The sequence below is a fragment of the Tupaia chinensis genome, unplaced genomic scaffold (assembly GCF_000334495.1).
Source record: "Tupaia chinensis unplaced genomic scaffold, TupChi_1.0 Scaffold149537_1, whole genome shotgun sequence".
Taxonomy (NCBI): Eukaryota; Metazoa; Chordata; class Mammalia; order Scandentia; family Tupaiidae; genus Tupaia; species Tupaia belangeri.
Genome location: NW_006209381.1, coordinates 2,299,066 through 2,304,998, shown reverse-complemented (window position 1 = coordinate 2,304,998; position 5,933 = coordinate 2,299,066).

The following is a 5,933-nucleotide window of genomic DNA, read 5'->3' as shown; positions in this document are numbered from 1 at the left end:
TAATAAAATGTATGTCAATTGGAAAACAGAAAATTTTGTGCATTCATCTAACAGAATAATACGAATTTTAAGATACATAGGCAAGATATGTGTATTTGTGTGTGTACATGCAAACACAGATAAATCTTTCTAAAAGCTCAGTTAAAATGAATTATATAATGTGAAAAATGATATACCACTTATGTATCTAAGTTCTTCCAATGTAATACATAATAGAAACAAAAAAAGGTATTGGTATTACTGAATAAATATAAAACTACAATAAGATTTTTGAAGGTATTATTATTTTACTGTAAGATAACCGTCTTTATAGAATGTAAAATATATTTAAATTGACCCTTTAGAATAACCATGTATCAGTAAGGGAAATAAAATCTTATTAATTAAAGCAATTTAAGGAAGAACATGAATAGAAAGAAACACAGAAAGCTACAGATAATCCAAGCTAATTCTTCCAAATTCTCTCTCGTGAGACCTTGTCAAGGTTGCTAACAAGACACAGCACTGCACATTTTGGGTTTCTTTCTACTTCCTCTACCCACTGTGCAGCAGGGAGGCTAATTGACAGTGAAATGACCAAAACTCAACAGCCAGGGGGAATAAGAGACAGGAAAAAAAAAATCCCTAGATAATTTACAAACTAGATAATCAACTCCTGACTAATCAGGATTTGACTCTAATAAATACCAATTCGCTTAATGAAATTAAATTAAATATGTAAAACTGCTCTAGGGTTGTTCTTTTGAATCAATTTGGCCTCTGAGTAGCAGCTATCCCTCCACTGTCATTATCGGGACATGGGACAGGAACATCGCTGTTATTTTCCTATCTTTCAGCTTTTCAACACAACAAATATGTATTGACATCCGTTGCTACAATTTTATTTTCAAGACTCCTTATAGGACAACGTGACTGCAGTTTGCTACACAATAGGGGGATTATGCATGCACTGGGCCTCTTCTCTTTGCAATCCTACAAGTCCACTCCTTTTTAAACTATTCTTTTTCTATTTTGAAATTAAAAAAAAATGTAGCCAAATAAGTTATAGCAACTCTTTTTCTTCATTGTCTTTCCCAATTATTTCAATAAGAGACTTGGGCATGAGTCATTTTAACCATTAAACATTCTAAGCAGAGTCTTCAGTAGAAAGTAATAAAGAATTTCCGTGGAAACAATCCTGCACAAACGTGTAGGTTTCTCAGGGGAGAAGGAATGTGTACTGAGGTGGTTGTGGGCACTCACTAGGGAGCAGCTGATGTATAGTGGCAGGTGTATGCCTGATAATTATAAAGCACTTTATAGTTAAAAAATGTTTTCTCATTTATTATATATTGTGTTCTTAAAATAATTCTGTGAGGCCCCTAATGCACTGTTTCTCCATTTACAAATGAGAGAATTGAGGTCTCAAGCATCTCTGTGACCTGACAAGATCATCCCGCTCATAGATAATGAAGCCCATTCAAATTCAGGTCTACTTCTAACCACATGACTTCTTTTACATGCTTGGATCCGTATTTCATTACAGGAATCCTAAATCAAAATCTTGGTATTGTATACTTATTTTTTTTTTTTTTAATACCAGAGAGTGTCTGAAAGAGAGAGAGAGAGAGAACCCCTAAATGGGGCCTGGTCATGCCCCAATCTCTATTTCTTCATCCCATCAGGACCCTGGGCACGACCACACAAGTGCCTAGTGTGTTTTTAAAGCTACCAGGGTGGGATTCTAATGGAACGGGCATGTGAGACTTCCCGCCCTCTGCACAGTGTTTAACTACTGTGCTATTGTTTGACTTTGTATATCCATCTAAAATGTTATATAGTTATATCTATGTGGTGGCTCATGGCCTCCTGGTTAAAGCAGCTGGATCGCGTATGGCCAACCATGCAACTGAAGTCCTGGACCTGGTGGCTTAAGAAACATGCCAGGTGTGTATGTGCGTATACCCAGAATCTTAACAGGAGGGTGAGATGGAGAAGGGATGGGGGGTGGTGGTGGTGGTGGTGGTGGTGGTTCTCCTCTCCCTCTCTTTCTGATTTTTTTGTCTCTCTCCAGCAAGTGCACATGCCCTCTAGCTATAAAAAAAAAAAATCATCTTTGGTAAACTTCACTGTTCCATTTAGGAAAGGAGAATTGGGGTATTTAACTCTGGAGTTCCAGAGTTAAAGAGAAACTTATTATTGCAATATCATTATTACTATACAATTATCTTACTAAATAATAAATGTGAAAAGATCTAGTAGAAACTGGTAGAAAATTAAGATAAACTATGTGTAGTTAAAAATAATGGCTGTGGGAATCAGCAGCAGATGGCACAGTGGTTACATCTCTGGACTCCCATGTAGTGAACCATGGTTCAAGTCCCAGACCTAGTGACTTAAAACTCACACTGGGCACACATGCATGCATGCCCAAGATCTTGGAAGGAGAATGGAGGAGAAGGGATTGCAGCATGGCCATTCTCTTGGGAGGGGGGTTTTCCTCGCATTCTGTCTCTCTGGTGAGCACATGCACCCTACAGCAAAAAATCCTCTCTAAATGAATAAATAAAAGTTTGTGGAAAGATATGGTTTAAATTAGTAGAAATACAGTAGAAATTTAAGAAATATGTGGTTGTTCATTGCAATTACAGTTTATAGGATATTTCAAAATATTTCCTTTAGACTCTTCCTGGCCCAGGCCTAGGCTTTCCCTGTGTAACATCACCTTCTGACTCCATGTTTTCCCCTTCCTTCCTGGAGCATTATACAGAAGTATTAGGCTGCTGGTTGTGAGTTTCTTTTTTTTTTTTTTGGAGAGATTTTCACTGTAGGGCACGTGCGCTTGCCAGACAGACAGAGAGAGACATAGAGACAGAAAGCGAGAAATCACCCCCCAGGGGGAATGGTCATGCCGCAATCCCTTCTCCTCCATTCTCCTCTCGGGATCTTGGGCACGCACGCACACGCGCCCAGCGTGAGTTTTAAGCCACCGGGTCCAGGACACGAACCGCGGTCAACTACGTGGGAGTCCAGCAACATAGCCATTACGCTAACTGCTGGTTCCCATGGTTGTGAGTTTCTTGATACTGGAGTGGGAAAGGGTATAAACCAGAGACCCAGACAGAATTTCAAGAAACAGATATGCATCAGACCAATGGGTGAGGTCAGAAGTGGGCTGACTATAAGCTCGGGTCACTGAACTGCCCTGGCTCCCATCTTTCCTTGGGGGCTGGTGGTGGGTGGGGCTTGCCTGGGCACCATCATATGTCCATGCTCCCTGAATGACAGAAAACTGTTTTTGCCTGTGCCTGTCATCTTTTGATATCATCTTTAAGAGTGAAAATAACGCATTATGTTTAGACGTTGGGATCAGTAAGCTTTGAGAATAGTAACAATTAAGATTAGCAAATATTTAATGTTTATGGTGTGGCAAGTGCTATACTAAGCAATTTATGAATATAAACTTACTTAAATCATAAAATAGCTTTATATTATGTGAGGAAACTAAGCCATGCAGAAGTTAAATAACTTGCCCACAGGACCAGCAGATGGCATAATGATTACTTCACTGGACTCCCATGTCGTTGACTGTGGTTTGAGCCCTGGACCTGGTGACTTAAAACTCATGGCGGGTGTGTGTGTGTGTGTGTAAGTGGCCAAGATCCTGAGAGGAGAATGGAGGAGAAGAGATAGCACCATGGTCATCCTCCATTGAAGGGTGATTTCTTGCTTTCTGTTCCTCTGTCTCTCTGTCTCTGTCTCTCTGAAAGAGAGACACATGCCCTATAGCAAAATCTCTTTACAATAAATAATAACTTGCCCAGAGTTATTATTTTGTCAACCTAAAAAGCTGGCATTTGAACTTCAAGAGTCTATCTCAGGAGTCTGTGTTTCTTTTATTATTAATAATAATAATAATAATAATACATTCAACTGCTATACATCATTTAGATTGTAAAGGGACTTACCCAGCATGATATACACCTCAGTCCAGTTGAGAATTCTATACACATCATCAATAGGTAATAAACCATTTCTGTGTCCCACATATATCTTACCTCTCTATTTTTTCCCCAAATTTCCTTTCCTACACTCTTCCCCTCTCCCACGCTCCTTCCACTTTGTCCCCAGTGTCCATAACAATTTTCAATGCTTTTATGTCCTCCAGTCTTTCAGTCTCTACCATAGAGTACAGACAGTCAGTATATGTTAAGTGGAGACATGCAATGTCTCTGTTTCATAGCCTGACTTGCTTCGCTCAGCAACAATTCTTCTATATTCGTCCACTTTCTATCAAATGCCAGGGTCTTGTTTTTTTATGGCTGAATAGTATTCCGTAGAGTATATGTGCCACATTTTTTCAATCCATTCACGTGTGTGTGAGCATTTGGGTTGGTTCCATGTCTTAGCAATCAGGAATAATGCCACAATAAATATAGACATGCAAGCACTTTTCCGACTGAGCATTCTCCTGTCCTTTGGGTAGATACCCAGTAGTGGAATTGCTAGATCACATGGTAGTTCTGTTTGAAGGTCTTTGAGGAAACTTCTGTATTGTGCTCCACAGCAGCTGGACTAATTTACATTCCCACCAACAATGTAGGAGAGTTCCCCTTTTACCACAACCCTTCCAGCACTTATCGTTTTTTTTTTTTTTTTTTTTAATTTTTGCCATTCTGACTGGGGTTAGGTGGTACCTCATTGTAGTTTTGATCTGCATCTCCATTATGATGAGGGATGTTAAGCATTTTTTCATATGCTTTTTGGCTGTTCAGATGTCTTCCTTAGAGACTTGTTTATTCAGCTCATTTTCCTATCTTTTCATTCTAACCACTAGTTCACACTCTTACTTTCCAATGATACAGCTTCACTGGAGACCATGGTGAAGTCTAGGTGCTATGGGTAAGGGTGGAGAGTACTGAGGGGGAGATTAGAGAGTAAAAATGAAGGAATCTGTGAGTGTGGAATGGGAAAGAGCATATTACTTAAAATTTCAGTAAAGTATCTCCCCACAAGTGGGTATTAATATTAAATATAATAGACCATATCGACAGCAACATCTCATATTAGATGTGATGTCACTATTAGTTTATCAGTCAGGTAATTTTTTTCCATATTATCATTTTTAAGACCATTATATTCAAACCAAATGTGTGAATTTTCCATGTTGCAGCATTTGAACAGGGAAGACCCTAACTCAATATTAAAATCAACTAACAGATTTTAGAAAAAAAGTCACATCTTAGTTTATATATCTCGAATAGTACATCAACTTATGAGAGTGCTGAAAATCAGAGAACATCTTTTTTTTCTGTCCTTTTTGCAGTATCACTTACAGCCATGTAAGAATACTGACTTCTTTTTATTTTGAGAATAAATATTTAATTAAATGTGGTTCTCTGATATGTATTTTCCTATTTTAATTTGCACTTGCATTTTTAGCTAAGATGTCTTTCTGAGCTAAATTTTGAATTCTCAGTTGAGTTTTGTATTGTGCCCATGTGATGGACATGAGTTTAAAAGTATCCTAGAGACAGCACATAAATCATTTTGGTAATAGTTTGCTGCTTTGAGGATAATTGTGTAAGTGCTTTGGTGTCAAGAATCATCCTGGGACCAGCAGTTAGCATAATGGCTATGTCGTTGGACTCCCACGTAGTCGACTGTGGTTTGAGTCCCGGACCCGGTGCCTTAAAACTCACGCCAGGCGCGTGTGTGAGCGTGCCCAAGATCCCGAGAGGAGAATGGAGGAGAAGGGATTGCAGCGTGGCCATTCGCCCCCCCCCCGGGAGATGATTTGTCACTTTCTGGCTCTCTGTCTCTCTCTGTCTGTCTGGTGAGTGCATGTGCCCTATAGCAAAAACCTCTCAAATAAATAAATAAATAAATAAATAAATAGGGAACCAGCAGTTAGCGTAATGGCTATGTCGCTGGACTCCCACGTCGTCGACCGC